Source organism: Podarcis pityusensis (genome assembly GCF_964106645.2).
Source record: "Podarcis pityusensis genome assembly, chromosome: 8".
Classification (NCBI taxonomy): domain Eukaryota; kingdom Metazoa; phylum Chordata; class Lepidosauria; order Squamata; family Lacertidae; genus Podarcis; species Podarcis pityusensis.
Genome location: NC_138033.1, coordinates 49,376,568 through 49,383,767, shown reverse-complemented (window position 1 = coordinate 49,383,767; position 7,200 = coordinate 49,376,568). Strand labels below are relative to the sequence as shown.

Genomic DNA, 7,200 nt, shown 5'->3' with positions numbered 1-7,200 from the left:
TAGAATCATGACCGTTAGGTGAACCGACTCTGTGTGTATAGAGAAAACACAGAATTCTTTTAGGACGCTATTGGCATAATAAAAAATTCTGCAATGAGGCCTTCACATTACAAAAATATATGAAAACTGGCAGCATCCATCCCATCCCTCACCAGACAGGATCCATTCATGCACAGGAGTACACCAGATTCCTCCTAATTCCTCCTCATGAGATTGTCCCAAGAAAATAAATCTCATGAGTTATCTGTTAGGATGTTTGCCTCCACAAATCCACTGTATTTGGGGAGGGAGAAGTGACCCTCCCACTTACCACAACCCTAACAGATTTCTGCCAGGCTTCCCAGAAGGCCTGTGAAAGGCCTCCCCTTATGCGCAAAAGGGCCTGTTGCTTCAGCAGAGCTATAAAGTTCTATTGGCATTATTTCAACTTAAAGACATTGTGCTCTAGACAGAATGAACGCAAGGCAGGTGTGCCAAAAGCCACCGGAAGATCCCAGCCTCCAGCTTCCTGACATAATTCATTGAGGGAGATGCCTCCTCTCAAAGGGCTCAGCTCCCACCTTCCACTGCTGCTTCAACATCAAAACATAATGATGCATTTGTTTCCTCTCCAACAAGTCAACTGCTCTGTTGTTGCCTTGGCAGTTCTGCCATAAAACATGTTGGCCACGAGCTTGACTGCACCCCGAAAATGAACCTGTGTTCTAAGGATGGCTGAATCTGTCAGTTTCAGTTTCTTTGTTTCTCATTTTTTCAATTTTAAGTTCAGTTCTTCACATTCCCACAGCAGGGAATGTAGATTCTTTTTTAAAAATTTATTTTAGAAAAAAATCCTCATGGAAATTTGTCAGAATTTTACTGTGAATTTCCCTAAAAAATCACTTTCCTGAATTTTGCAACACAGTTCTCCAGCCAAGTAATGTGTACAGAAAGGCATACATTAAGGTTCAACGTGCATAAAAATGCATATTAGTGCATATTACTAATATATTAGTGAAAAGAACATACAGAAAAACATTACGTTAAAAGAAACTGTCTTGCAAAAAAATGTGCATATTAGTTTCCATTCACACTACAATGCTTACAAATATTCATGAGGACACTCCCCCCCCAAAAAAACACACAAATGCACAAACATATGTGGAGATGTAAAGAACTGAACTTAAAGCAACTGAGAGAAACTGAAATTGACAGATTCGCCCATCCCTAGCCATGCCTCTATAAAGAAAGCCAGGCCGCATTTTGCTGGGCATGGTGGTGGGGGAAACATGAACATTTGGGAGGGACCCTGCATTCATTATCTGAAGGGGCCCTCTTGGGTCCCCCATCTACCTGAAATTAAGTAGGTGATGTCTGGAAAGAGACTCTGTTCAGCAATAGCATCCCTTGTCCTATGGAATGCCCTCTTCAGGGAGGCTTCCTTGGTGCAACTGTGGTTTTATTCCAGGAAGGACATTTTTATTTGCCCATGCATTCCAGCATGTAATGGGAGTGGGTGTTAACACTGTTTTATCTGCTTTGTTTATTTTATTTTATTGCTGTCTCGATTGAACCACATCTGTTTTAATTGCAGTTTTACACACTGCTGTTTTATCACTGTTATGCCCTGCAGCCTAAAACATTTCTTAAATACAGAAACTAGCATTTATATAGAAGGTTTCAGAGTTCTCAACACATTTCACGCACATCATCGCAGTAATCTTCAAACTTGCCACTTCTGTTGGGCCAGTATCCCCATATTACAGAAAGAGAAGACTGAGGCTGGGAGAAGACGGCCTTGCTAAACCTAAATAGGCAGTTTTGGAACCAGGGCCTTCCCCCAGGGAATGTAAACTTAACCGTGGCTATGTGATCACTCTCAACATCTGCTGCAGTGGGGAAATATCTGAATTTATTTGTGGTTGGTTTTCTTTATTTCATTTAAAAAGGCATACCCTGCTTTGGGACCATCTGGCTCCCAAAGCTCCTTACAAAAAAACAAAAAACAAAAAATCAATTTGTTGCTGTTGTTTTAAAACCTATTAAACTATTATTAAACAGGTCTGTAAAAAAGAACACCTTGTTTTCTGCCAGTTTTCGAATAAAAGGATAAAACCTACACAGTGGGTGCAAACATCCATAAAAACAAACTTTAAGTTAATAAAAATGGCTACAGAAGGATAATAATAACAGAGCAAAATAACAATGGCAAAATCAGCAGCCATGAAAACCGCAATAGCTTTGGAACGTTCCTGCGAGATTCTGCTGCATGGACAGAGTGCTCGTCTAGTTCTCTCCTAGGCAAAGAAATTCTTCATCTACAACACAGTGCAAGAAATCTCCACAGTGCACATTTGACATGATCTGTGAAAGGTAATGTGGCAACTGCCCCATGTGTGATGCTCCATGCATGCTGGAGCATTTTCATATGGAACTCACTTGTGAATCAAGTCAACTCTCTGAAATAGATCGGACAAATCTTACATGGGAGATCCTTGAGTGTGGGTTGGAGCAAATGCTAGTCCTACTCAGAGTTAGATCCACTGAAATTAATAGACATGGCTAACCTAATTTTATTAGTTTCACTGGGTCTACTCTGTGTAGAGGTTAGTTGGATATGGCCCTGTGACTATTTTGACCTTGTGAATTAATTAACAGCGGTTGTTACTGAGCAAAACCTGCTAGGTTCCGAACTGGCGGCATTTCCCCCGACAGAATCTTAGACGTTTGCCCTGGATGAGATTTCACAGGTTAAAACTCTGCCATAAGCAAGACTTATAACCAAAACTCTCCTTGTCAAAAGCCTCCATAATCCTCATTCCTAAATATTACTTTTATTGAGTGTCTGGATGAAGAAGACCCCCAAAAGTCCATCCTCCTGCCTTATAAACAGAAATTTGCTTAAAGTCATCCAGCACGGTTCACTTTTGCTCTGAGGACAGAAACCATCAAACCTTCCTCACCACAATGTAAAGTTTGGAACATCCAATGCAAGTTCCTGCTCAGAGTAGACCCACACTGAAGTTGATGGATACGACTAACTTAAATCCAATTATTTCAGTGGGTTTGCTCTGAGTAGGGCTTAGCTGGATACAACCCTTTGTGCAAATTTCACTTTTTAGGATCTGTATGCAGCGTAAAACCCCACCTCCCATCGTTAATCGAACTCGGCCTGATGTTTGGTAGCTAGCAATGGCATTTTGGATGGGAGTTTCCTAATGTGGCAATGAGGGCAGCCCACACAGGAGGGAGTTGGGCAGCAGGTAGAGCTATTCCTACAGGAACTGCACGGTAATGATTTGGAGGTGTCCAAAGGTGCAGTTTAGGTGGGGATGAAAAGAAACATCCTGATGGATTGCAATCCAGCGTATGGATCAGAGGCAACTTCCGGGTTCAAAGAAATTGAACCCAGACAAAAGCTTATGATGGAATAAATGTGGTAGTCTTGAAGTGCTGTAAGGCTCTTAATAATACTTCCAAACGGTCACTATTTGGGGCTGGGATTCAATCACATACTGGAAAATTCAGGTTGCAGAATTATGGTTGATTGGGAAGTCTTCCACAAGGAAACCCACTTTCCCCAAACGTGACTGTTTTTGTTGTTGTTTGTTTTGCAATAAGGAAAGTGACAGAAAAAGGCCTCGGGAAATGTGCGTTAATACAATGTCATCTATGCTTTCCTCCAAAAAAAAAGAGTGAATGCTCATTAAATAGTCAACATCACTTAATCTCCATGCAAAGAATCCAGAATAAATGCTCAATAAACAGGTCTCCTGGAACCACCCTTAATCTGTTGCATTAGAAACAACAAGCGTGTCCACCTCTTTGGAAGTTGCATTAATGTGGTTATATCGTGCATATTTCCCATTGTCTCCCCACTGGACCGTGCGTCAAATCCTGCTGCCATAGGAATGGCAAGTAACTTCCAATTTTTAATAGAAAAATATTAATCCCAGTCACCACCTCCAAAATCCCTCCTAAGTAACTGGCAATGCTATATTATTAAAAGTTTATATTTGAAATGCCTTTACTAGCAACAACACATCAGATATAGCCTCATCAATTGCAGGTGGTGGAGTCTGATTTTATCTCTCTTCAAAGCAAACAAAAGTTTCCATAGTGTGTTTAGACCCTGCAATTGAGTAACACTTTTATTAAAAACAAAAGTTTCCCTGTATACAAAAATCAGAAATCAGCTCATAACTCTTACAAGCACATGTTCTTTTTAAGGAATGTTAATATCTAAACACTGTCTGCCCAATGCACCATCACAAACTGTTTGGAAATAAAATTATTTGTATGCTTTATGGCAACTATAAGAAAATAGCCTGTTTGATACAATCTATAAAAAGCAAAATAGTTTGTTTGTTTTTGTAAGTGTTTAACAATTTGTTATTTTGAATAGCAATATTGCAAATGGTTTCCTAAAATATATTCACTTGCTGCCCTGAAGAGATGCTAGCTTGATTTCAAAAGGGGTTGTTTTTCTTTTCTCCTAAGCACTGACAAGCAATGGGAACCTCAAAAAATAATAAAACAAGGAATTCTAATAAATAAATTCAAAATTCTCAGGGTTCCCCAAAGGGTTAATGCAAGCTAATTGAAAAGCGGAATCCTTGGCAGCTGTCCAGGCCACAGTTACACATGCCTGGTGAACTTAAGCATATCCATTTAATTGACACATAGGTGTGGGTTAAATGGCACGCTTCTTGTTGGTACATTTTTGCTTCACAAGCTTAAGCGGCAGAAAATGCACGCCTGCAGAAAGGGAATGTCTAGTGAGGTACGGTAATCTAGGAACTGAAAAGTGCTGCAGAGTTTTCTTTGAAAGCATCTGTGCTCTGCTGGCTTTAGCACGCAGACAGTGGGCTGGATCCAGACACAGTCAGCTGAACTTAAAGCCCCGTTGAAACCCATGGGGCAAAAGTTAGCTGCAACTCGAGTCTCCTTGATTTCAGTAGGAACTAAGTGCAACTAAATTGGCCTGCACCCATCGAGCCCAATCCGTCCATCAATAGCTTCTCCTGCTTGTGGGAATGAAAGGCACCCCTGCTGTGCTCTAGCCCATTAATTGCAAGGGAGCTTGCAGAGGAGAAGGTCCCTGAGGGATTGGCTCCCTTGACTTGAATGAAAACATTTTCTTTGGCTTTTAACCCCTGAACTGAACTATTAACCCTGCAGCACTTTTTAAGAAAGGGAGGGGGAGGGGGGAAACGGGAAGAGAGAAGCGATTTTACAGTTCTCCATTTCACGCATGCAGTCCACATTAACAGGAAAGTCTATTTAAAAAAACAAAACCTCAGGCAGGATACAGATGCTTATTTCCGAGGACCTGTTAAATTTCTGGTATTTATTCCCAAGAGGTAACACAAGCTAATTTCCAAATCTGCAACATACAAACCAGATTTTAATTACCTTTCTGGTCTATTTCCTTGATGCGCTCCCTTCTGAAGTACAGAGTGGGGATTCCCCCCTGTCTGTCTGGCATGGGAGTTAATGGTTTAGCAGATAACATCAGTGAGCGGTGCTCCTTCGCCCGTTGTTGCCTTACAGAACCCACGGGGCTTCTTTTGCAGCAGGGGTAGATTTCCAGGTGCACAGCTTATGGGGAGCCTTGCCGTTTGCAGATTTTTACTTTTTTATTTAAAAAAATATACAAAAACATTCGGAGCAGCAAGCGCTCACCCCAGGCCGTTCCACAATCCACCCAGCAGCGGTGAGGAGCTCTTCCTTCCAAAACAATGCTCCCACTTCCCTCTGTTTTGCAGACCCACGTTCTCCCTTTTGCCTGGTGCTATTCCCTCCCTACGACAGCCTTCAGGACTGGGGGAAAGCACTCAGATTCTGGAGAGAGAGAGATCACTGGGTTAAAAAGCACTGGAGTCCAGGTTTCCGAGAAGGCAGGGAATCTCTCCCCATGGCAGGCTTCTGCCCATCGCTCTTCTGCAGGGCAGCCCACCTGCAGCCATCCTTCCACAGGTCCTACAGTGTGACCGTCGTCCTCGTCCTCAGAGGAAGAGGCATGAAAAAGCCTCTCTGGTGTCTGCTGATGACTTCACCTCATTAGCATGCTTCTGATAGTTCTCTCAGACTGTCTTTTCTGCTTTCTTTTTTTAAACTGACTTTAAGGCTCTCTGCTAATCAAAATTCTGGAGTGCTTAACCATTTCCTCACTCTGAGAGGAGAGGCAAAATTCCAGTGAGGTGAGCAGAAGGGAGCATTGGGTGAAGGTGGGGAGAAGAACACAAGAGTGAGAGCTCGAACTCCAGCACATGGGCCAAGAGCAATAAATCCTATCGATGTCCATGGCTCATCGCCTGGAAACATATTCCTAACCCAAAGGTGGCTGAAATGAGACAGGGGCAGACTGGTGCTAGACTATGTTCTGGGGCCTTGCATCGTAACTCTTTGACCCGTACAGTCTCTTACTGCATGTCTAGCATGGAGATGCCAAAATCAGCCCCTTCCCAGCAGGCCGATCAGGCTTCTGAATGTTCATAGTCAGCCGTGTGGCCACTGAAAACCAGTCATAGAGGTACAACATAGACATTGTGACAAGTACCCATTGACAGCCTTATCATCCGCTCTATAGTAGCCTTGCCACTAATCCAGCTCTTGCTGGTGGGGTTCCCCCAAATTCAAGGAGGGACTATATCAAAGTAACTTTGAACACAGAAGTTCTCAGATTCAATTACCAACATCTCAGGCAGGGCTGGGAAAGACACCACCACCCCGCTTGAAACCCTGGTAGGTCTAGCCCAAAACATTTTGCTACTCTGGGGTGAAGGACAAGGTGGTACCTGCATCATTCCATGTGCAGAAGCCAACTGGGCTGGTAGTTCAATCTCAGTCCAATACCCAAAGGCAGCAGGACAGATAATGTGGCACACACAGCCCTGCCCTCAAACAGAAGGGTACAGCCAAAGTGCTCAGGAGAAACACCTGAGAGGTCACCACTCCCAGTTGGTGTCACCTGAGGCAGTCACCTCACTCTGTCTAAAGGAAGGGCTGGCCTTGATCCCAGGAAAAGCTTTGCTAGATGGAACAATGGTCTGGCTCTGTTCCCAGCCCACTGCCCACAGCTCCAGCTGAGAGGTAATCGTCTGAATGCCTCTGGATACCCCGCTCATCCCGACTTGATATGTCACTTGTCAACACAGAGGGTTTCCTGACTTCCAAAGGAGCAATTTCAAATGAGATGACACATCCCATGAGAGGCCA

At 43.2% G+C, this 7,200-nt stretch overlaps 1 protein-coding gene across 8 annotated transcripts in view; it reads right to left on the bottom strand.

Moving 5' to 3' along the window:
* The window catches only part of ZNF469 (zinc finger protein 469), a 286,315-nt gene that overhangs the window by 99,268 nt on the left and 179,847 nt on the right, over positions 1-7,200 (bottom strand). Inside the window, exon 1 of one of the 8 annotated variants that reach the window (XM_081017732.1) lies at positions 5,395-6,001. The exons of the other annotated variants lie outside the window; for them this stretch is intronic. The gene's annotated coding sequence lies outside the window, so the exon portion shown is untranslated. Of the gene's footprint in view, positions 1-5,394; positions 6,002-7,200 lie in introns of those variants that run through there. 8 annotated transcript variants of the gene reach the window in all.